The sequence below is a fragment of the Anas platyrhynchos genome, chromosome 5 (genome assembly GCF_047663525.1).
Source record: "Anas platyrhynchos isolate ZD024472 breed Pekin duck chromosome 5, IASCAAS_PekinDuck_T2T, whole genome shotgun sequence".
In the NCBI taxonomy this organism is placed as follows: Eukaryota; Metazoa; Chordata; class Aves; order Anseriformes; family Anatidae; genus Anas; species Anas platyrhynchos.
In genome coordinates this window covers 59,258,523-59,284,230 of record NC_092591.1, presented here as the reverse complement: position 1 = coordinate 59,284,230, position 25,708 = coordinate 59,258,523, and the positions used below count along the sequence as shown (strand labels likewise).

Below are 25,708 nucleotides of genomic sequence, written 5' to 3'. Positions count from 1 at the left end.
ACACTATCTTAATGTAAGACCTGGAAGAGAGCTTCTCAGAGACAAGAAGTAACCAGACTACAACCAAAGACAAAGGCAGCAACCCTGCAGATGCTAAGGATTCATTTTAATAGTTTCAATTAAAAAAAAAAAAAAAAAAAAAAACACTTTCTTCATCTGTGCTGAATCTTTAAAAGCAAAACAAGTTTGATCTTCGTCTCGTACTCAACCAAGCATGCCGCACCAGCGGGCACAGCCCTGAGCATAAGGCAGACACTGAGGGGTCAGGTAGGTGGATCAGTGTAACACTGCACAGCTGAATACAGGGGGAAATAGTGGCATAAATGCTAAATAAACCAACTGTTAAGGATAGTCGGGCATTTAAACAAGCTTTACTCCTGTTGAAGTGACACATGGATGCCACTGGTGTGAGCAACAGACAAAGCAAGACCTGTAGGGAACCAGCAGGCTTCTGCCACTCACTTCTCCAAATTTAAGCTCAAATTCAGCTAAAGCTACCAGAACTACGCTGGATATATTTTATTTTCAAGAGATTACTTTTCTCCAAGGCTTCACTCTCCAATTTGAAGTAGAAGTATGATACATTCTTCACCTCCCCCCTGCCTTGTTTGTTGGCAAACTTGATTACAGACTTCACAAGCCAGTAACCGACTGTTAACCTTCCAGATATAACTTTTTTATTTTTTTTTAAACATCTCAACTTAAAGTAAGATTTTGTGAGCCAGATTCAATACATCTTCAAGTGAAAGGACTTTTTTCCTGACCTCAGAGGACTCTGAATGAGATCCTCTGTCCTCAGAAAACCTCAAACAACCACAGGAAGCAGCAGGGAAGCCAAGCAAGCAGAAGAACAAAAGGGAAAAAAAGTCTCAATCCCCTCAGATATTAAAAAAAAAAAAAAAAAAAAAAATCATCACAAGACAATGAGGAAAACCTCTGCAGACAACCCTATTTCTGCAAAAGCACTTTAGCATTATTGAAAATCTATGTTGTAACAAATTGATCTGACTGAAAAGGTAAAATTCCAGGCTGAGGCAAGACGAGTTAGCTCCGTGCCCTCCCTCCCCCCGCAATGAACAAACATCTTCATTGTTTTACTGAAAGTTACTTCTCCTTACGAATGCTTACAGTGCAAGATTTTAAAGCCATTGAATCTATACAAAGAACAGACATACCCATTAACTTTTTTCAAGAGAAACAGCAATTAGTCTTTACTGTTTCGTGCAGCATTCCAACAATTACTGCACTTCATCTCCTTTGGCTCTTTCTGAAATTTAGTCAGTAACATTCTGGGCAAAAAAAGACCTTAGCAGAAAATATTTCAACAAAAAAATACCAGGCTGTTGAACCACTTATAGTCTCTAACCTGCAAAACAAAACAACAAACCACCTTTTTTTTTTTTTTTTTTTTTTGTGTGTGTGTGTGTATAATGCATCTGGGCAAGCTATTATCAAAGTACTAAAATCAACAACAATAACTGGGGCAGCGCACATAGGGACGCACGGGGGGTCACAAGGCCATAGGAAGCAAGCATCTGTTGCTTTTATTCGAGATCTCAAGATGTACTTTTTGTTGTTGCTTCATCCCTTAGGTAAAATGGAGTTATTCCTCTTTGCGCTACGTCACTGAGACTACTATGAGTACGATTAAAGAGTTATTTTGCAAGATTCTGCCTTGAAAATCCCATCTGCCCCACCCACAATGTCTCTTTGAGCATCAGAGCCCTGAAAAAGTTTGCTGTACATAGTTCTCTGGGTCTACTCTTGTACTTCTTAAATGAAGCTCAGGAGTATTTATTAGATTTCTGAAGTAAATTAGTGCTCTTTATGTTCATAATTACCAGTAGCGGAGAGACTGAAAAAAATTCCAACTATCAGTCCAGCCTCTTCACAGTGGGACAGTGGGATAACAAGGGAGAACAGGCACAAGCTGAAATAAAAAATTCAGATTGGCAAAGAATAAACTTTAAAAAAAAAAAAAAAAAAGAAAGAAAAGAAAAACAAACTAATTCACCAGAATTACCCTATCAATTGAGCAAGGATTCTGGTTTTGGTATTTTTGATTTTGGCTTCGTGACCTCCTGCATTTTTGACCTCACACCACACAAACATGGCACCAAAGAAAGAGTAACTGATTTTCTTCAGGGTTTTTAATTGATAACCATGCTACAGCATTAGAGTGCACTACATATTCCAGTTTGGGTTTTATTTTCCTATTTTTAATCTTTCTATGCATTCACCTGTCAAATTAAAACAGCATCAAGAAACTGAAATATCTAGTCGCGTTACACAAGAGCCTTATTTTACCTGAGCTGGAGATGTGTTTGAAGTCAATCTGTTCTTTTATTGCAACTGCAGCTGTGAGTCCAGAACAGATCTGGAGAGGCACAAAATATGTGGAAGCAGAGGACCATACAACTGGTTACTGTGAAAACCATGATTTTGTGCTACAAAGCAATAAAGAAATTTGAAGAAATTAAGAATTCTCTCTGAAACCAATTTGTTTACCACAAGGCCACGTTCAATCTTGAAAACCCTCGCTTCATTTACTATGCTCCAAACTTCTTCATTAAGCTTATTGTCCCAGAGATGACAGTTTTCTTCACCATTCTCGAATTAAATCCAAAGCATGTTCCCAGCCCTGATTTATCTGCAATGCACCACATTAGACAGCAATTCTGTGGAAACCACAGTACATGCTTATTTAATTACAGACTGTATCATAATGCATACGTATATGGACAAGGGAGCTAATTTGACACTGAATAAACAACAGGAAAGGAGAAGCGTGCACATACTTTTCTGTTTTAAAGACTATGAATAACAGGGGTTTAATTATATCATGTCATATCTCTATCCACTTAGATCATCAACAAGGCTGCTCCAGACGGCTCTCTGCTAGTTACATAAAAGATGTACTTTTATCTCATGCAATAAAAACAGTAGGTTGTCATCTTTCTCATAGAATAACCCTGCCAAGAAAAGCATATTCTAGCTGGAGAGTGTCACAGATACTTCCTGACAAGAGTGGAAAGGCAAGAAACAGGAATCATAGGTTCATTCCAGCTCTCAATCAAGTTTTCTTTCATATGTAGTTTTTCCACACCCAGTTTTACACAGGCACAATCATTTCTGTCTTCACAGCCAACATGTCCTTAATACACTTCTCTCTCTTCTTTAGCTTTTTCCCTAATCCCATTTTCCAGTCTCCAGGTCTCATTCTTTTCATTCCAGTTTCACTCCTTATTCTTGGACTAATAATCTGATCTCCCCGGGACGTTCAGTACCTTAGCATCACCTGATCACTAACAGTCCCTCTTACTCAAGTCAGCCAGAATAGATTATGTCCTCTGTTTATTAGTTTCATGCTTCCTACCATCCCTCCCTCTTCTAGTTTTTTTTTTTGTTTTTTTTTTTTTTTTTTTTTTTACTTCCCACTAAAAATAAGAATTTTGCTCATCTGTAAAGCACAGAACTACCTCTTATGTGGAAATGAGACAACACCAGCATGGAATGAACTATGGAACCACAAAATGGATCAGCATTCTGAAATATTTTCCACATTTCTTAGAATGTTTATGTTTTGCTACCTATTTACCTTTAAAAAAAATTACCTACGAAATTTACTGTATTATCTATGGTTGCCATAAAGCTTGATTTCAGGTGAAGCAAGAAACATTACGTACCCAATAAAGTAGAACTTACTTAAATTTTGTAAGCATGAATTAAAGAGTTTTTACATATCTGCAACCCAGATGGTCTACTAAATAAGTAAAAGATTTGGATACCATTTTTAGAAGTTGTACGAAAGATGCGAAGTAGAAAGTGTACTGAGATGGCTGAGATAATTTATTGACAACACTGTAGAGAAGATCTTTTGTGATGCTAGTCACAGGCTAACCTGAATTGCTTCCAATACAGTTACTCTGTAATACTGTGGTATTTTATGGGAAGCCAGAGGAAGATCCATGCCACCCAGACCTGTCAAGCTATTAAATATATAAGGAATATTAAGCATGAATATAGTTGCCCAAATTAAAATAAAGGATTGTGAACACAGCATAACTTTTAATAAGGGAAAACTCATTTATTTCTTTTCTCACACAAACCACTGATTAGGTCTGATCAATTCAGATGGGTTTTCCCTTCCTGGGAGTAGCATTAGAATATAAGATTTCTATTGTTGCTTACATAGCAAAGAATGATTTATTACTTGATGATAATGCTATGCTTTACTTGTTCTTGGTTGCAAAGTTATTACAAAGCCTATTGCATGGAGAGAAAAAAATAAAAAGAAGACATTTAAACTGCGTACAGTTTTAAAAAAATGCAATGTGAGGGGAACACAAAACCCAAAACTTACTCCTACAGTACCTAACAAATCAAATAAAATAACATTTATATGGTGGCTTAAATAGTTGCCTTCTAACAACTCATACATGTACATTCCACAGCAAGAACAGAAATTCTCTTATGTTGGAAAGGAAATTTTCAATCAGCAAACAACCTCTGCCTACCTTGATCAAATATTTTATTCAAAGTGATTATGCTAAATTATAAATTACTATCTTTTTTATATTTTATATTTTTAAATTATAAATTACTATCTGTAAGACTCAAAGTAACTATAATAAAGTAACTTGTTTTAACAATAAACAACTTATTTTGGACAAGGCTATCATAAAGCGTAAGGGAATCTGCATTTCAAATCTATGAATGGCTCTGCTTCCAGATTTTTGTTTTCCATGGAGCTTAACTGTTGGTTAACTCAAGAAGGCGTTTTTATTTAAGGGGAGAAAGTCGAACTGTTATGCATATTAGTTGTTAGGCTTTCCTCCTCATGATGTTGTACCAGAACATGCTCTAGGAACATGTTAATGAGGCAACAAACATTTGTCATGTATAAGATTTTACTTATCCTATCTTAAAGGGACTGATATTAAACACAGCAGTCTTATAATTAAAACAAACAAACAGAAAAAAAAGAGGAATCACTCATTTGTGCCATAGCAAGGAAGCTGTTAGACAGGAATGCTTGGGTGATCTTTGGAAGGACCGGTACAAGACATATTAAATATTTTTCCTGTCCCAGGTGTATGGTTTCTGAGGTGTAACTGGGTACTGAAATTACCAGATCTTTGAAAAATGGATTATCACCTTGGTATGATGTTTCTACAGAGCCAAATTCCGCAGGACTGGATTCACTGCTTGGGTGTATAATTTGTTACTACAAGATACCAGGCTGACCAAATGGGAATATTACTGTCAACATCCATAATTATCACTTGAATCTTAAAATGATGCCTGGCAAACAGATAGTAGTAATGTTTCAAGAGTAGAAACAGAATAGTGATATCAACTATGACAGAACATTAGGATTAGAAGTTTATCCTTCAGTTTTCTCCTCCTTCCTGGCTTAAATAGATACTCACATGCACACACTGTTACTCTGTTGAGTTAGAAAGGGAGAGAGAATATCTATAGATTAAAGCATGAACATTTCCACTGTGGCCACTAAGTATTTGTTCAAAATTATTACAGATTGTTTTCTTATGCTAAAATCGCACGTGTGTGTGTGTAAATAGCTTAGACGGATACCTGCCAAGCTACTTCTTAAACCAATGAATATTTTTACCAGTTTGTCTATTGCAGTTAAAAATAATAAGATCACTCCATTCATATAGTCATACCAATTCAGTAAGTCACAAAGATAATTATACGTGCATAGAAAATTAATTTTTCTGCATTTTCTTTTTTTTGCAGAAGACCAAAATACTGGAAGCACTAACTCCTCTCTTTCAGGAAAGCACATTACCTCAACATGCAGCACGACTGATGTCCTAATGACAATCAAACAACTGTGCATTTAAATATTTTCTTCAAAGACATTGTTATTTTCAAGCTCTTTGTCAAATCAAAATCTCCTTGACTGACTCTGTTCAAAGTAATAAGAACACTGCATTCATGACTTGTTACCAACATGTCTATTTCATTTTCATCCAAGAGAAAAAGATTTGGTAAGTCTAGGAAAAGGGAAAAGCACAATGGTGCTGTTTCTTGTGCTAGCACAGTGGAAAGATGTATTAGCGATTACAGCTTTGAGGGCCTTGAGTAAGATACTGCTTGAAGCAATGCTCTTACTTCATAATGATTTTTACAGGCATTAAAAAGAACCAGGACTCCTTTGGCTTGACACTAAGAGATGACTCTCTAAGTGTACACAGTGGTATTAGGAATTATGTATAAATCCAGACACTACCATTAACACCCCCCATCGAGGAAAAGCAATCAGACGAAATGGTAAAAATAGAAGATGTCTGTTTATTCAGGTGCCATGTACATATGTCCACAGGATATTAAGATTAGTGCATTGCTCAGAAAATAAATGGGTATAATAGATTTTTTCCACTGTGTGTCATACATGACCAAATATTTCAGGTTATAACGTTAGTTAAGTGCTATTTTTAATCCTATGGCTGAAAAATGTATTAAAACACACAGAACCCACAACAATTCAGATATCTTCTGTGCAGAAAAACTACCGTGCAATGATGTAGGATTTCAATTTACAGAACACCGACTTCCTTGCATTAAATACAAAGTACCTTTACAGAGCATGCTAAATTCAAAGAGAAGCAATTAATTTGCTAAATGGCACACATGACAGCATCGACACTGCCAAAGGCTTGGGCACCAATGCACGATGCAGAGCTTTTCAGTCAAAAAATGGAAAACGGTCCAAATTTCTACTGACCCCTTGCACTGTAATGCATTAGCACTTGGCCCAGAATTTCCTCTGACCTTCCCATATAGGTCCTATTGGCACTGCAACGTTAGTGGGAATAGTAAGGTATTTTTCCCACTCCAGAGCAATGCAATAGCATCAGGGCTGCAGTCATGCACATGTAGAGCAGTGAGAGTGATATGTTTACACTCCTGCTTCCTGATTTTCAAGGTCGCCAGTCTGATTTTTAACCTCTTTTTTAAATCAAGCATAACATTTATAAGTGCATAAATAAAAATAAATCAGGACTGCCACAGACAAGTATCCCTTGCACTACTGCAGTACTTTTCTTCCTGTCATTCATTTAATCTATTAGATCGTGAATGTCTTCAGAGCAAAACATCTATGTTATTTGCTTTGTCTTCTATGGAGATATCAATTAACTTCCAGAATATTAACATTCCAACAATTATCAAAAAAGTATTGACCATCTTGGTAATAGCTCATGAACATACTAAATAAGCATTTGTTTTGGTTAGCATTAAATATGCCTTAAAATCCATCCTTTAAGAATTTGTCTTTTGTTTTTCGGGCAAATATTTTAGCTGCAAGCCTGCCTGAACTCCTCTTTTTTTTTCCCCCTTCTCTTTTTCTTTCCCCAAGACTGCATTGGTCCTCACTTCTTTTTACAACCACCCCCACACACACAAAGAATGAATGCTGAACACCAGCCCTTAGCGTGTGTGTGTGTGTGTGTGAGAGAGAGACAGACAGACAGACAGACAGAGAAAGAGTAAATTGATGTAAGATAACATACTCTCACTTCTGCCTTCTTATACAGCATCTAGTCATACAGAAGAACGCCAGATGTATGCTTCTGAAATACAAGCAGAGCCTTTTTCCAAAACGGATGACATTCAGGATGCCAGGAGGAAGATGCAAGCTTTCTAAACAGCTTCAACAATTCATCTTTGATCTAAGTGCATTGAGTTTCGCTTTTTAAAAGAAACGACTCTGTTACCAAAAAGACTCTATAAGAAGCAGATTAAACCTTTATCAACCTGATCTTGAAGAGAAAAAATAAAAAGCATTTTCTGGCCAGAAAGCTCCTGAATATATTGCTTAATAGCCAAATACTCAGAAGAATCAAAATAAGTATTATTTGCCCATTCTTGACTCATTCAGAAGGTGCCACTGCTTAAATTACTTTAAAAATAGTTGCAGCTATCGAGAGTGGTAGAGTTACAATACCAACAGGGTATTGTACTGTACTTCTATAATAATCCATCTATCAATAATACCAGCCATATATCCATTGTACTTACACTTCTGTACAGCTTATCAAAACCAAACAATTACTTCAAAAACTACTTTCAAAATTCATTCTTCAATGACTGAATTAGCTCTGCTGCAAGATTAGTGATTACCTTAACTGAAAACCTGATTCTCTACGAGCAATTTTTGAAAGTCTCATTGTACATACAGATTTATCTGCTGCCTACATAAGAAAATTTAACAGAATATTTGAAGGACAAATAGTAATTTAAAGAACGTAGACTACAGAGCTATAATCTGGCACCACTACACTATACTTTATGTGGCTATAAAAACATCTCTTCAGTGGGGCATATACTGTATGATAACAGTTTCAGGACAGTAATATACGTGTAGCTAGTTATGGCTTTATTTCCAACTTCCCATGCCCCAGATTAGAATAGCTATATAAACTTTTTTCAAAAACTCAAAATGGGTTGGCAAATGAAAAATGATCCATCAGGAGAGCACAGAAACTGACTTACCCCTGTCCACGTTTCACATAAGACCTTTAAAATGCAGCTTTTCCTCTTTCAGACTGAACTCTGGTGATTATTTCCTTAGAGCTCAACTTACTTTTATTATGTAAAAACTCAAACGCAAATAACTTTTTAAAACATATATGAAGAGGCAACATGAAGCTAGTTCTGAAATAGTTTTAAAATAAAAAAAATAATATGTTTTTATCTCTGTCAAGTAAAGCCAATTAAAGTATCCCTGTGGTGAGCACAGCTTTAAAGTCAATCAGTTTTCTCCAGGACTACAGAGAGCTCACCTTCTCGGAATGATTCATCACAACACTCATTATTTCCAGCTTCTGATTTCCCTGTGCTTGGCTGCATTCTCCCAGTGAACAACCACTAGGTTGCAAATGATGCAAGTCAGACACTGCCATAAACTGACCATGCGTGGGTTTCCCAAATGCTAATTCAACTTCTAAATGGAAGGATGCTCCCTAAAGCAGTAATGTATATACCTATATTTAGCTTTGTTTTGGTTGTTATAAAAATCAGCTAATTTTTCTTTAAGCTTTGCTAAACTACTTTGCGCTTTGTATTCCACAGTACTGTTCAGTGTAAAATAAATGCATTGTGATCAGAGTGGATGGTTGAATTACTACAAAACGATGTCCATAATCTTTATGATAAGAAAAAAAAATAAAAATCAGTGTTTGATGCTTCTCGAACATGCCAGCAAAGATTTATGGGTTTGGTATAGTTGGTAAAGTGCTGTTGCATCTGAATAAAGATGCAATTATCTGATTCACTTCCCATCAATTTCACCACCATTTTGACCTTTCCGTAGTCAGTAGACTTCGATGAAAACTTTATACTGCTTGATAATTAGACTATCACACATCCCAAGAGCCAAGTTTCATTTGGTCTCAGAGAAAATTTTAGGAAATTAGGAATAACAGAGATTAAAATGTAGATGTGATATATACAGTTCTCATTTACAATGTTTCAAGGAACATTTCCAATGAAGAAAAGTCATAATTCCCATAAACAAATTAACCACCTTAGGGAATTCAACTCATTGCATGTCTGCTGCAAAAGCCTCTAAAATAGCCAAATATATAGTCTTGTACTAGACCTTATTAACCTTAAACATGATTTTATCGCATCTCCCTCGGCTTCAGGTCTCATAACACTAACATTGCTGAACAGATTTTCCCACGACCATCTTTTTTTTTTTTTTTTTTTTTAACTCACACTCCAGTTCATACCTACCTAACATAACTTTCTGAATATCCAACTTTAAATATATATATACACACACATTGAGATTGTTCATTATACATGTATTTTCTGAAGTATTAGAAGATGTAGATTACCTTATGAGAGTCAAAACAATATATTCTACAGATTTATTTTTTAATTTCTTAACACATACACATTTTTGAACAGGATGGCATTTAATAACAATCCTTGGAAAGTGCCACCAACAAATATTAATGCCTTGTTCTAAACCAAACGCCTGTTTGCTTGGATGTAATAGGAAGAGGGTTTTTTCAGTACACTATCTGTGCACATAACATTGGCATTGATGAATTCATGGTGTTCTCTACTATTATAAACATTTCCTTTTTGGAATGAAAGTCCCCTTTTTCTAAAGATAAATAAAGTTTATAATTTACAATGTTTGCTCAGCACAGTGCATGCAATTTCAGGCACTGGTAAAGCTATTAGTTTCTTTCCCTGTGTATTTTCTTTGTGGAAGAACTCTGTTCCTCAACATGACCTGCTCTCAGTGCACAAAACCACCATGACACTCTGTAGTGCCAACAAGCAGACCAGCCTGCCAACTAAAAAAATATATTATTTGCAAATATCTGAAGATAAATAGCATTAACAACGTTCTTCTTTATTAGAATTCAGATCAGGAGTAAGGTTCATGCTACGTGTTTAATAAAACTCATTTTAAACACGACTTTGGGAGAAACACCGTCTCATGAATTCTCTTTTATTACTCCATCTACACAGGTCAGGTTAGATTTGGTCTGCTCTGACTGACAGAACCATGGCAACAATCTTCCTGGCTCTTAGCCTTGTGTTTTTTTTTTTTTGTTATGTGTTCATATGCTTCTAGCCTAAATACTCTTGTGCACCAACTACTCAGACACATGACAGAACTAGTACCTCAAAATGACTTCAGTCTTTCAAGTCCTTTTTTTTTTTTTTTAAGAAGTTCCAGTGCTTGCTTCTCAACTCACCCTTCCTACCGCATACCAGATTTTCATAGTCGCCAATGGGAAAATTTCCCCTTTGTTTGTTAATTTTGAGCATTTCTTCAATCTTATTATCATATCATCAGACAGAAAGAAATATAGGAATGAACAGAAACATTGATACTGTAATCCTCGTTTGTGAGGCTTGGAAAGTGTCATTGTGATCATGTAGTCTGACCCTTACATAACACAGATATTAATCAATCTGTTTTAAGACAACAAATTCTCATCACAGTAGCCCAGGTAACTCTCCAAGTTTAGAGAAATTTTTTTTTTATTATTTTTTTTTATTTCAAAGGATGCTTTTAAGTTACTTCAGATAACATAATCTAAGTACATCACTAGCTACAAAAGAATGTTATTAGAAGATGATACTAGGTGTTGTTTAGATATGTGAAGAACCACACTATGTATAAAGAAATCTACTTTCTGTCATAACTTTCTGGGCAACTAGCATGTGTCAGTTCATGTCACTGCCACCTATTCAGTAAGTCAATATTTTCTATTGAATATGTCAGGACAGCACAATTGCACTGTTCATCCAAAAAGAAAAGCAGCCAGCAACTACTGGCTGATCAATTAAGTTAGTGTTAACTTCAGGAAATTAAATGTTGAGCATGTGGAGATATTAAAACAAATATGTATTAAAATATCTGACATAAGCTGGCACAAAAAAAAGTCTATGGCATATGTCTAACAATTAGAAACATGAGGCAATACTATATGTTCCAGGAAGCATATGTTATTTAATGATGAAATAATTATGTTCATGTCTACACAACACATGCTTGAATATCCTTTAACTGAAAAAGTAATGCTTTAGTAACAAGGAGATGTAGCAGATGACAATCATATGTCTGGGAATTGAAGTTAGTCCATGTCTTTGAAATACAGTGATAGGTTGTAAATAGAGTGACCAAAATATACTAGCTTATAAAATGATTCACCAAGCAAAACCATAGTTGGTGTGAAATTACAGAAGCGTGCATATTTTCAAATGGTAAACTTTGAGGCTCATATGGACACACTGCACAACTGACAATATATCTGGAGGCAATGCCAAAATCAGCAGAGTTCAGGGAAGTCCAAAACTCAGATGTCAAACTGTGAACTCGACCCATATTGAAGGCTGCTGACATTTAGAGACAGGCTTCTGTTCTACAAAGTCATTACCCTGCTGGCTTAAAAGACAACCAGAACAACACACCCAATGTAGAACTTTACTTTATCAACACCTGAACACCTCAGCTGCTGCCAAGTTGACAAGGTGCCACCGAGTATCTGACTGCAGGGACCCTTGAAACAAGGGTCCAGCTCAATAAAATAGTAGTGGCATATAGACCACATATATACTCAAAACAAGCGCTGATGTGGGTTTTGGGGTGTTTTTTTCCTCCCCTCATCTGCACTTGAGAACTAACACCCACTTCAGGTCAGCAACAGACTGTTTTTATTTTGTTTTGTTTTAAATAGCTTTCGCTTAGAAGAGACAGTTTCAAGGACTGCAGGCGTTTCGTATCACAGCACTGAGTACAACATAAGTTCTTAATCCAGAACAACTGTTTATGAAAAGGAGGAAACTACTAACTAGCTGCTTTGCAGGAAAAATTCTCCTCTTTAAAATATGCACTCCACCTTTGTCACAGACAGGTGGCATCTGCAAAGGCTGTGATGACAACCACCTTGTTTTAATAAGATGCTAGAAGAAAATTAAAAATAAATGCCTTTTAGGCAAGGCAAGTATAAACAGCTATCAACAGCACCTCAGCTTTCCCATGCTGAAGGAGTTTACTTACTGCGTAATATAAGGTAATTACGCAAAGCTAGATCGGCCATCCAACAGTGGACAAATAATCTCTTGGCAGAAATAGGTGTACAAAACCCTTATTAACCATTGTTTATGGATTCTGTCTGGAAAAAGAAATTATTTCTGGTAAGTTGCATAACTCACATGCATTGTTAATAAGAAACATCCATAAAGAAATGCTCAATTTAAAAATAATTTGACATCTCGCTGACAATAAGCCAGTCCGCGTGATTTTTTCGATAATGATTAAAAAAAATCTCCATTAATTTCTCAGTGCCAATGCCATTCTCAATTATCCCTCTGCTACCAAGCAGCAAAGATATGCTAACTACTTCGCATTCCCTGGACAACAAGGCATTTCATGTCATTTAGGAATAGGCACGTAGAACATAAATCATCTGAAAACAGCTTTGAGTGGGGTATATTGCAAGTAAGGGAAGAACCAAAGCCTGACAGAGGATGGAAACTTCCTCTGCTGCAACTGGATTGCAACTTTCTGAACAGTGGATAGAAAGTTTTAAAATTTATCCACTACATAATGCTGCAACAGATGTAACATAAGGACACAGTTTAGATGTGAGGTCATCATTTGAGGTGCTAAAATTATTTGAATGCTCAAACTTTTGCTCTTCTGTTTTAGGAATCTTGAAAATTATCTTCCGGGAAGTAAAAGCCAATGACAAATCTAAAAAAGTCCTGGCCTTTTTATTTTTAAAAACCACAAAGGCAATTAACTTGGGTTTCACACACATTTGTCCTTTAACATAGATGGACATACGCATATACCCGGAATATTTTATCTCCTTTGCTCTATCATTTGATTCCTTCCAGTTCTCATACTTTAAACTCCGTAATACACACGTTTTCTTGTTAGGAAATCTGTCCGAACACCATAGGAATTCACCTTCTCCCTCCCAGATGGAGGGTCAAGTGGTCAGCCAAATAAAACTCTACTACTCTGGTTTCACCTTCTGATTCATCTCAGCCAAAAATTAATAAAAAAATAGATTCTTTGTCTCTATTGTCCACAGTGTTTTCAAAAGATAGGAGGAAGAAATACAAGAGACTGAAGTTCTCTCAAATAAATAAAACCCTACACACAGCATCTTCCCAAAAGAGATTATACTTTAACCTTGGCAATTAACTACCCGAAGCACTTCATATCTCAGAATTACTTAAACCTTTGTAATTATTTTTCATGAGCAAAGACCTCATACACAAGTCAAGGGCCAGGTGTGCTTGTTATGCATTACTATTTCTAGAGTTTCGTATTTTAAACAATACACCTGTTTACAAAAACTACATATATATATATATATATTTTTTTTTTTGCTCTGATAATACAATTCACACTCAGAAATTAAGAAATACATCAACAAGCTAAACTTGCAAAAGATAGTTGCTCATTATGTGCTGCTATTTCACAATGGCATGACTTCTTCATTAGTTTTGGAAATAAATGAGTTTTGGAGCAGTAATTCAGCTATACCTTGGGCTTTTTAGAATTCATTTATTTAAAATTATTTGCCTTCAAATAAAAATTTAATACTTCTACTTGAGGTTTAGTGTATTGAAGAAAAGAGGTAACTCGTGAGTTTTTGCCTAACAGAAGATACAGTATGAACTCTCTTGCACTTCACTGCTGAGCTTATTGGGCATATAAGGAATGTTAAGCAGCAGCTACACTTAACATGGTGCCATAAGGCAAATAAAGGGTCACAGTACTTAAAATGAGCCTCTTACAGACAGTGGAGAAACAAACTTACCGATTTCATAGCCCTGAAGCATTCCTTAATGCTCAAATGTCTTGTTATATGAGGCTGTTCAAGATGCAAAAATTTCAAATTCAAGTTAAACACAGAAACAAGTTTCCTTGTACTTAGCAACTCTTCTTCCCTGAAAGGAAAGCCTCACACATACAAAATGGTCTTCAGAAATTTAGCAGAATGTAAGCCGGTGTTGAACACTTAACCATGTGCGTATGTATGTATAATTTCACACATTTTCTGTATAGTTTGAAAACACTCGCGGAATATTCACCATTTACAGAAAATGAGTGTTAATTTAAGCACTAAAAGAAATGGCTGTCTGACCTTTTTTTTCTTTATTGTTATAAGTAAACAAAAGTATCAATGACATAATTTGGCACAACTCACCAGGAATTCTTTTTTCCTTGAGGATAACATTAGAATAATGTAAAAAATGAGTTAATGAGTATACAGAGCTTCTGAAATAAATACACTGTACACAAAACTAAGCACACTGCATAGTATCAGCTGTAAACAGAATCTGACACGTAGCTTAGGGAAAATAAATCAAAAGATAGCTTTTCATTCAAAAAGCTATTTTAAATAATTATTTTTATTTTGAAGTGTAATTAGAGAGGCTAGAAGTCAGAGCTGAGTAACCCTTATCCAGAAAATTCAATGCAAGTCAAACAACTTAATTGTGGTTACACAGTCTACATAACTCTGTACACGGATGCCACTCAAAATTCATCTGCCAAATCATTAAGTTTCACTTAGACGATACCTGACAGCAGCACTTTAAGTGCTGAGCTGGCTGGCAAAGACAGAAAGAATTCTTCCTCTCTACTGTAGGATCAGACTAATCTTTGCTCTTTCCAAAACACACTACTGAATTAGATGAGTGGAAACATCTGAACTGGAAACTCTCCAATACAAGAGATAGCTGTCAGCATTGCATTCACTCATGCTCCAATGAAATCCAGATTTCTCAAGTCTCACATTGAAAATAAGGCTGGTTTCCAGACTTGAGGAATGGATGCCCTGAGATTTATTTTTTTAAATTATCAATGTCACATTTTATGGCAAATGGTACCTTCTAGGCCCCACAGGAAAATAAGCTGTCTCTTCCAATACTACTGTGTTTTCACTCTATGTTTTACTGTTCTACAACAGCCACACCAGGTTCACACATCCAGGTTTACACACCAAAATTAAAAGAGTACCCTAATTCTCCCTCCCTTGCCATCTCCCTGTCATCACTGCACACACCTCCTGTTGCTGTCTGATTCTGCTACCAGGAATAATCTCTAGCCAGGCAGAGTTTTCTTCTCAAGTCTCCACATAAGACTGAAAAAAATGATTCAGTGTAATGCATTTAGTGCAGTCCATTAAGCTTTGTTTCTAATAAGAGCCGGAGCGTAGGCCATCTTCTATCCCTTAAGAAAAAAATATGAAATACAGTCACATAAGCTTTACTCATGCTAGTGAATCAGATAAAACAACCCATTTATTTGTAAATTGTATAGAGTTTCAACTGCTTGTCTTGTCAGAGAGCAATGGAATACCTTAATCAAAATGACATCATGTTATTAATTTACAATTTGATAAATGGGATAATCCTAATTCCCCAAATGCTTTTGTTTCCATGAGCTGCGGGAAGATATTTTTGCTAGGAAAGACAAAAGGTATGAAAATACTAAGGTATACAAAGATAGCTGTGCCTAAGTCTATAAAAATTAAATCTTTGCTCATGTAAATAAAGTTTGTATTTAATTTGCTAAGTGTAACAATGCAAAAAGCCATCCCATTGAGGCTTTTAGAAAAAGTTATTTCTCAACATTATCAATGTTACATATTCTGTTTTGTTTAAGACCTCCAACTGCAGAGATAAATAAGCAGAATGTGAAGGATCTCCTATAATTCTATAGAAAGATTGCTGGAACTGTTGTGCCGGGAAGGCAAAAAATCATCTCATTTTACAGTGATGGCTAGTTGCCTTTTCTTCATCTATATCCATCAGTGCCACTCACGGCCTAACTGACTTTTCTGCTTTCTTTTACTGAATTTCACAACCCATTTTTAACATGAAGATTAAAGAAGCAGTACATAGCAATTTTAGAAGTGATAATGCAGCCTTATCAAAAATTGGCATAAGCAAGAGATAGAGTTAAACTATGTTTATTACAAAGAGAAAATGGCAAATTTTAAGATACCGTGTTTCACTTGTGATTTTATGCATTAGTTTGATTTGCACATATTCAGCATTTACTTCTATGCCTCATTTATTCAGCTGTTGATAATATACAGATTCAGCTTGCTAATGCAGCAAAAACAGCCTTATCCACAGAGGACATCAGCATGAGCATTAACCTTGAGTGACAGCAGCTGATCTGTACTTAGTAACTACTAAATAGCTTGATTTTCCTTCGGAAACGCAAGCGGAATACTTATAAAAAAATAAAAAACACAAACAGAGAAGGTCACCTGCATGGAAGGAAATGGCAGGTAGTTTGTAGTGGTAATTTTAATTTACCATACAATGGTAGGAACTCTGTTCTCAAAGAGAATCAGAAAGGCAGCATTTGGTTCAGACAACTGATGTAGTAGTCCACACCCTGAATAATGGTCAAGTTGTTTCCTTGTTGTTCTCATAAACCATTCATTTTATTTTGAGAGTTTACATAGGGAATTTAATTCATATTAGGGTATGACTTCAAAGTGGAAAGAAAAAAAAAAACTGTTCTTATTTAGCACTCTTTCAGGCCGTAAGTATTTATAGACAAGAACAGTAAGGTGTAACTGTTCTATAATACTCACGTAGCATCAAGCGCCGCATCATTTTGTTTGATATTGGATTATAGAGCAGAATAGTGACTTGCTTAGAAACAGATAAGATTATTAGATAGGCAGCAATTCAGGTATAAGACTGATAATCCACAGTTCTTAGCTGAAGGACCAATCCATTAAACAACAGTTTATCTGCTCAGGGCTCTAACACAGAAGAGCTTGATACAAGCTTTCACTCATCATTGTGCCTTATTTTCTCCCCAGAGTAACTCAGCAAGACTCTTCAAAGGGCTGGTTATCTGCTAACTCACAGTGGGTTCACACTGCCAACAAGGTGGCAGTGGGAAAACCCAACCTCTATAGGAACAATCCTGTGGTACCATGTCTGTTGTTGTTGCCTTGCCCGTGAGCGAGTGATAAGCCTCCAAACCCCCATGTGGAAACCCTAAGAATTTAAAGTTTCGTTTGTGTTTCTATAAAAAACTTAAGAGGGAAGAAAATAATCTAAGGAAGTCAATCCTTCAGGTACCCTGCTTCTTATAGGTTTAGATGCAAGAAATCCAGTGGAAACCTCTTAATAAACTTAGAAATACACAAATATACAAACCAGCACCCAAATACTTCAGTTTCCTGGCCAAGGAGAGGAAAAGGGGGAGGAACAACACACCGCAAGCAGACAAAACAAAATCCACCTCACAAGTATATTGCCTGTTTTTGACACATCGATTAATATACTGCATTTCAAAAGCATGCCTTACCTCTTTCTTTCAAGAAAGCAACAATAACAAAATCCCCTGTGATTCTACATTTTCAATTGAATTTCTTCAAGGTAGAGCAATGTAAATCTTCTCTACTTGACAGTATGAATGAGTCCCTGTCACGTGATCTGAACAGCCTGAAAGACATCCTCCACTCAGGTTTCCCTACAAGGAAAATGGTCCCCTTCCCAAGACTGATATTTAGAATATAGATATTAAACGCACATAGCACCTCCTAGTGAAAGAAACAACCTCATTTTACAATGCATCAAGGCCTGTGCTTTATGGAGAGACGCAATATTGATGCAATCTTGCCTATAGTGAGATCAAGAGAAAACAATGGCACCTGTGCATTGCCTGGACCCCAAAACAAAGTCCAGATACCCTGTTATTTCCCAGCACCAACTAGAATATACAATAAACTTTACCAGGAACAAGCCACGCCATCTGTCTGCAGAGTCATCATGTCCTGCGCTCTGCACGGACAAAGTACTTTATTATCAGCCTAGATGAGCCAACGATGCATGTGATCACTAAATTAAGAAACAAGGCTCCAGTGGATTTAAAGCATGACACTAAGACGGCATATTGCCACTTTTCTTTGGCAAGAAAATAAAACAGTCATTATTAGCTAACTTTACTGAGTTAACGCCTTCATTGTTTTGAATGTAAAAATCTCTCTGTTGCATTGATCAGCTGCACGAAAGCAAGAACAATACTGGAGAAGAAGCAAGTGCTCCAAATCAAGTCACAAAAGCTTCAGAAACTATGTTTACTGCATTTCTTATCTACTTTTATTCATAAAGAAATTGCAGATGAAAAGTAAGATTATTATTTTTTTTTAATATCGGTTCTAAGATATTGGTGATTTCTGAAGTAAAAAGTAGCAATCTTCTGTGAAGTAATCATTATTTCCAAATCTAGGTAGGAGTTTCTAAAGGTGCTTCTGAAAGAATTAATTGTTCCAAGAAGGACAGCAAGCTACTGACACAAAGAAGTGAAAGGCAGAATGCATACAAAAGAAAATACATACAAAAGGGAAAAAAAAAGCAAGAGCAAATACAATTCCTGTTTTAAGAGAACGATACAAAAGCCTGAACCTTCCATTAAATAAATCCTGCAAGCAGAAAGGAAAGAATAATGAAGTCCCAAAGACAAAGATACCTTTTTTTGTACCGTATAATCATTTTCCTTAGTTCCAAGCAAATAGGGGAGACACATTTTAAACATCAACACGGTAAGATTTTCTCATCCACTTTCAGTGTATCTCAAAACCCCCCTCAGACTATATACTCTCTAACAAAATCAATCAAGTACCCAACAGTTGTACAGCAGAATCATCCTGTTCAGTTGGATGGACTCAGGTTTATAGAGACTAGAAAGTTATCCAGTCCACCCCAACATAACCTCTACGAAAAAGACCAAATTATTTTCATACTTCATTATCATTCCCCTCCAACACAAATGGTAACAGAAAACGTATATATATATTTTTCTTTTTACAGTCACTGTTTAAAAATAAAAACTATGAAATACACGAAAAACAGTTGGAGGAAATGACAACAGATCTGAACGCGTGTTCAGACAAATACTTCGATGTTTTACAAACATTAACAATATCATCATCTACAACATCAGGACAGCACACAATTTTAACTAAATTATTAAAAGAGAGCTTCAGCACCAACCTGTATTTTTAACTTGCTTCTATACACTCATATTTCTTCAAAATTGTAGCAAAGGCACATCTCACACAGTCAGCAATAAAGAAGCTGGTATGCTCTCAGCCCAGAGTACTTGAGTGCTTGCCACTTGGGGTGAGACCATGCCTCCTCACCCAGCTCACCTGAAGCTCATTAAACCATTTGGGAACATACTTCATGCCAGCAAAGTTGTTGCAGAAAAGTCGTTGCAGCCCCAGCTGGTATCACAGGTGGAGGAAGCCCCTCCAGCTGCTCTCCTGCTCCACCAACTTTCTAACACCCAAAATTTCTGTTCCTGATCTGTGTGCTGCCTTATTTGTTTCTTGGAGCCTCTGGTTCTACACCTTATTTTATGCAGAGTGGCACCTGCTACGTGGGAAAAGTACACACAATGTGCTCAGCTGGCCAAAGAAAAGTCTTGGTATTTTCTTCTTTACCCTACTTAATTTATACTGACACTTTTTTTTTCCCCCAGGAATATTGTTTCTAAACTTTGGAAATATTAAAAAAATCGAGACTATTTATATATATATTATACATATATATATATACACACACACGCTTCATGCAATCATGGAACAAAAATGAGATAAACTGCTTTTGCAGACAAATATTTTTCTTTGTTATAAGACATCAGCGAACTGTCTGTCCAGAGCAGATAATGTTTTACTTTCTGACAATGTTTTAATTACTGAGTGAAGGAGTATAATTGTTAATTAAAATAATAACTAACTAAAAATAATTTCTAATTCTCTTTCATTCATTTTCTGAAATTTGATATTTTAGTGAGTTTTTTCACCAATATATTTAATAGAAAAAACCTCTCAAGATGATAACTTCCTTTCTGCCCACCTCATTTCTACTTTCTGAAATGTTAAGGAGCTTGGAATACACACAGCACAGAAAACAAACTCCATTAAATATTACATCAAGTGATAGGAAAAACCAAGTCACAGAAAATAGTTATTACTTGAAATAAATGCTACTAATGACCAATTAATTTCTCTATTTAGAAAATTCTAAAGCCTAGTTTATTACCGTCTAGTAATAAACTCATATTATTAATAGTAGCTTACAAATACTATAATTTGGAACTCTGCGAGTTCCAAATTGCTAAGAGTTTTGAGCCACGCAAATGCTAATTTCTTCTCTCATGTTTATAAAAGCTTTTATTTGGCACAACAGCAAAGTACCAACTACAAAAAGCACTACTAGTATTTGTGAGATTTTTTTTTCTTGCTTGCTATTGAAGATGACAAAATTTATTTTCCTGTCTGAAGATCAAAAAGTGAGAAAAAAACATTTTTGATAACTGAGGAAAACAATTTTTCATACTGTATAGCCAGCATAGAAGTCCCACTATAAATTGAGAGAATCTCTTCTGCACTTCAGAGTTTTCCTGACATTAGGGAAAAGAACCTCTCAGCAGCTGCAGATCGAGATTTTGATCCCACTTGCAGTGGTAGAAACTCACAGCGAATCCACTGGAGTCTTTAATTCTGCTGGAATATCTTTATAGCAATGTTACAATCTGTGTTTGTTTTGGCCCAAGCCATTCCATCCACTTGTATGGCTCCCTGCCAAAGGGCTGCCTGTAGCAAACCCATCTGTGGCCAGGGAAGAATAAAGACCTTGGAGACATTTTTTAAGAGAGAAAGAAAAAGGACATAAAAAACATATCTGAAAGAAAACAAAACAAAAAACAAAAAGATAAAAACAAATAAATAACAGCCCCAAAACAACAACAAAAAACACATCCCAAATTATAAAAAGCTTTGCCACCTGGCAAGCCACCACACCACCCTCTGAATATAACACAATCTGTATTCAGCTGCCTTCCTTTCCAACTCAGGCTTAAAAAAGATTTTTTTTTTTAAATCACCTCTCACAAATTAGTTGAGGAGGATAGCTTCTTAAAATATATATCCTGAGGATCAGCCTGAAATTGTAAAGGAATACTTGGCAATGCTAGGCTGATGGTTGGACTTGATGAACTCAGAGGTCTTTTCCAACCTAAATGATTTTCTGATTCGACATAGTGCTACATATTCTGACACCTGCTGTGCCACCTGCAGGAAGGTAACAGAGGGAAGGAAGGATACACCATTGCTCTGATCCAGCATGTTTTCTTGTTTAGAGGGAGAAATCAATATTATTTATATCCTAATTTTATTAATTTTTGTAGTAATGAATTTTACAGGAAAAGGAGCAATTTCAGATTAAACTGTGATCTATATTAGTTGTACGTGCACATAAATAAATAAATAAAACACAGAAAGCCATAGTAACAGGAAACATTAAACACATTATTTCATAGGTGTTGATGGCAAGCAGACTTTCCCATACTGGAAGAGTGGAGTTTAGGAGAGTAGTTAACATGAAGTGTTAATATCTGGTTAGAGCTCAGTTCTGACTTAGGGCTATCTCCTGGAGCTTGTGTGATGTTCTTGGTTCCATTTTCTGTATGAAAACCTGAACATAGGTGTGTTCAGCGAACACCTATGTTCAGTTTTTCATACAGAAATCTCTGGCACCAACAGCACTTTTTTTGCATTAAACCACCCATTAATTTTTCCTACCCTGATTATACGAAGGAACGGGTGGTTCCTCAACAGTTGTACCCATCAATCCCACCCTCTTTTTCTGTCCTCTCATTCCCATCAGCAGCAGCAACTTGGGATTGGTTACTCCCTGTAAAGGCTAGGGTAACAGCAGACTTTGGAAACACAGCCCCAATCCATTTTCTGATCAGCAGCACTCGCTACAGAGGCAATAGCAGAAAAAAAGGTTTCTGGCAGAAGCACCAGGCACTAGGAAGATGCAGGGCGGCAACAGTGCTTTTCCCATGTGTTGGAGCCATTCTTTGCATGTTAGCAGTCAGCTGTGGGATGACATAAAGAACATGTTATGTCTATCAGCTTTTGTTTCTTCATGTATGATTATTGAAGTAATACAACAACAAAAACCACCAGGTTTCTGATTAAAGCTCCTTCTCATGGAAGGAGCACGTACTCAAGTGAGAGAAGTGCAACAGAAATTCCTGGTCATGAGACCTTTTAAGATGGAGTCCTCCATGATTTTACAGGGATCAATAGGAATAGGAAGAAACGGAAATACACCGGTACAGACGATGCCAGGATACTAAAGGGAACTACTGCCTTTCCAACAGAATTTCCCTCTCCTCTCCCTTCATCTTTCCTTATCTTCAAGGCCTGGTTTTCCCTGTTGATTCAGAGTTTTGAGATTCTAGGAACTTTGAGATAATGGAAACTTTATCAAACTAAGTATTTAATTGATTTTTACCTGCAGTATCACGTACCGTGATCTCCACACAGGGGGAATTAACAGCAGACAATTCCATTTGCTGTTCTAGTTATCTATTATATTCCTTGCTCTTCTGCTTCATTCTTTTCACAGACTATTTATTACTCTGCTCAACACACAAAGCCCTTTCCCAGCTAATTCAGAGAAAGCTAACTGAACAAATACTGTTTAAGCCCCCAGAAGTCTGGTGAAACCGTAGGTATAATGCTGGGTCTCATTATATGAAGATGAAAGGAGGAAGAACTCAGGGTTCAAATAATCAGTACCTTGAGACCAGTTCTTCCATTAAAACCTTACAGCAGCCACAGCTCCTTAATGAAACTGTTATGTGAGGAAAAAAATAATTCTAACACTCCTGATTCTGGGTGAGAATCGCAGCCATTTTAGAGTAAAAGCATCATCTCTAAGACATGATCGGATCGTGACAGGTTCCTGCACTCTCTTATGGGCCACAAACTCACTGTCAATTGCTACTCATTACAAGCATACAATCTTAATGCTTTCATCAAAAAGTCAGTCCTGGAATTTAAGATTCAAGCTAATTAAATATTACATATTTAATAGTTTTTTATTTTAACAAGAATTTTATAGTTTTACATATGCCAAAGCTGTCTTTGTGGAATGCCTTAGCAAAAGTCCGGCGTGCGCCCAGGCTTATTGTACGGTTCATAAAGATTTGGAAGACATGCCCGATTCTCTAACAAACCATTAAATCTCATTTCCATTGATGCGTTGCTATCAGATTAAAATGTGAATACAAAGTAAAAAATAAATAATATATATATATACACACAAACACACACACACATATTAAAGCCATTAAAGCTTCCTTAATAGTCAGGAATATTTCACATGAGAAAGGAACCATACAAATTACATGCACTTTTCACTTGAATTGAGTGAACTGCAGCACACTATCAGGCAAAGAGCTCCAAGATATCTCAAATAATGTCTAGGAAAAATGGCAACTGCAGTTAGTCAATTTACTTCAATTGTAATCTTAATTTTCTTCTCAGTGAAGAACATTGAAACAACTCCATATAATTTATACTTATTTGACAGCCCAAAACGTGGTGATCCATTTTCAAACCAGGACAAACCCTCCTGAGCAAGGGACATTCATGTTCTTTCTTAGAAAACCAGAAAGATCCCTTGAAAACAGGATCAGTCTGCATGTTCAGACTGAGATTTCTCCACAGGCATTCTGTGTTATTTCTGAGATTTTTGGAGCTTTAAGGAGTTTATTTTTAAGGTAGAGGTGCAGCAAATAGTGCATTATTGAATTAGTGAATTGCAGAAATAGTCTTTTCACAGCTGAACACTGAGGGAAAAAGAACTGGCTTCAACCACTTGTCTTTGATTAAATAACTCCTAATTTGCTGAGCCAGATTTCTTTGTTTTATTACTTATTCATTACGGAATATGTAACCAATCCTAACAAGAATTTCTAGTTATATATGTTAATAAGACTATTACCTATATTGACTTAAAGATCCCACAGAAAACAGAGATTTAACAGTTCAATCTAATGTATTAAAACATGAAATTCAGAAAGAGAAAAATAGAATATTGGTGCATATAGCTATGCCATGATTTTACTTAAATATCACATGAAAAAAAGAAGAAAAAATATATTCAAGTATTAAAATATTTTTAAAACTAATATCCTTAAATATTTAACAGAAAAATATATAAATGCTTTTACTCCAATTAAGAAATAAGTGTACAGTGGCTGAATAACATTACTCTCAGATACAGTTCAAGGGTTCTCAATAATGTAAGAAAACTGAATTATGCTAGCTCAAAAAATAAAAATCAGTGAGAAAACAGGGCGTAAGTCTCACTGTGTTTATCCCAGGAAAGCCAAAAAGCAGAGCTGGATGGTGTGCCCTCAACAATGGAAAAAGAGAGAGGAGGTAAAGTGGTGACTTTTGATTATGAGAGAAACCCCACTCCATCTTTTTCTTATGTAGATAGGTATTTATACGCACAAAAAGAATAAAGTAATTAACAGGTCCAATGTGAGTGTTCTTTATTTTACATTTCCTGCATACAACTCAAAAGAAAATGAATTACTTAATTTCACGTCTTAATGTGTAGTACTTATGGTTTTAATTCATCCCCTATTTTTTCTTTTGCATTCACAATACTGTTACTTTTTAAGGTTGCTCATGAATGTTGCACTTGGCAATGAATCTAGATAAAATTTACATGGAGGAGAGTAAAAATATAGTGGGGGAGGAAGAAAAGTCACCCAGTCTGAGGTCTACTAAACTTGGCAGACCTTTTCATTGCAAGAGTACAATAGAGGCATTTCATCATTTTATTAAGTGATAAGTAGATAGATTTTGACTTCAGCATGAATCCCCATTAAGAGGTCAATGTTGGCATAAAACCATACAGTATCCATCATGAAAAGTGATGGGCTTGCTGAAGATGTGGTTAAATTCAGGAATAACGTAACCATCTTCATGCACACCACATGACTCAATAGTTTTAAAGCAGTTCCATAGGCAAGGTCTTGAAGAGGTGCAGAGATAGATATCTTCAAATATTGATATGTCACACAGTAAATAGTTAGATTTATTATGAAAAACAAAATAAAATAAAATACCCCCTCCAAAAAAAATCACCTAAAAAAATATATTTTTATAGAAATAAAAATTTTCTATAGAAAACCTATTTTGAAACAGCAGATATTTATTTTGTAGATGTCACCGCTGCATATATCCTATTTGACAGCAGACAGAAGGACCAAATTCTACTCGCAATTACTTAAGAATGAGATAAACAAGAACTTGCCACCAGCAAAATG

General features: G+C 35.9%; 1 protein-coding gene across 4 annotated transcripts in view; it reads right to left on the bottom strand.

Annotated features, from left to right (window-relative positions):
• SPON1 (spondin 1) overlaps nucleotides 1-25,708 on the bottom strand; it is a 427,336-nt gene that overhangs the window by 290,121 nt on the left and 111,507 nt on the right. The window contains exon 1 of one of the 4 annotated variants that reach the window (XM_072039265.1): nucleotides 19,555-19,689. The exons of the other annotated variants lie outside the window; for them this stretch is intronic. The gene's annotated coding sequence lies outside the window, so the exon portion shown is untranslated. Of the gene's footprint in view, nucleotides 1-19,554; nucleotides 19,690-25,708 lie in introns of those variants that run through there. 4 annotated transcript variants of the gene reach the window in all.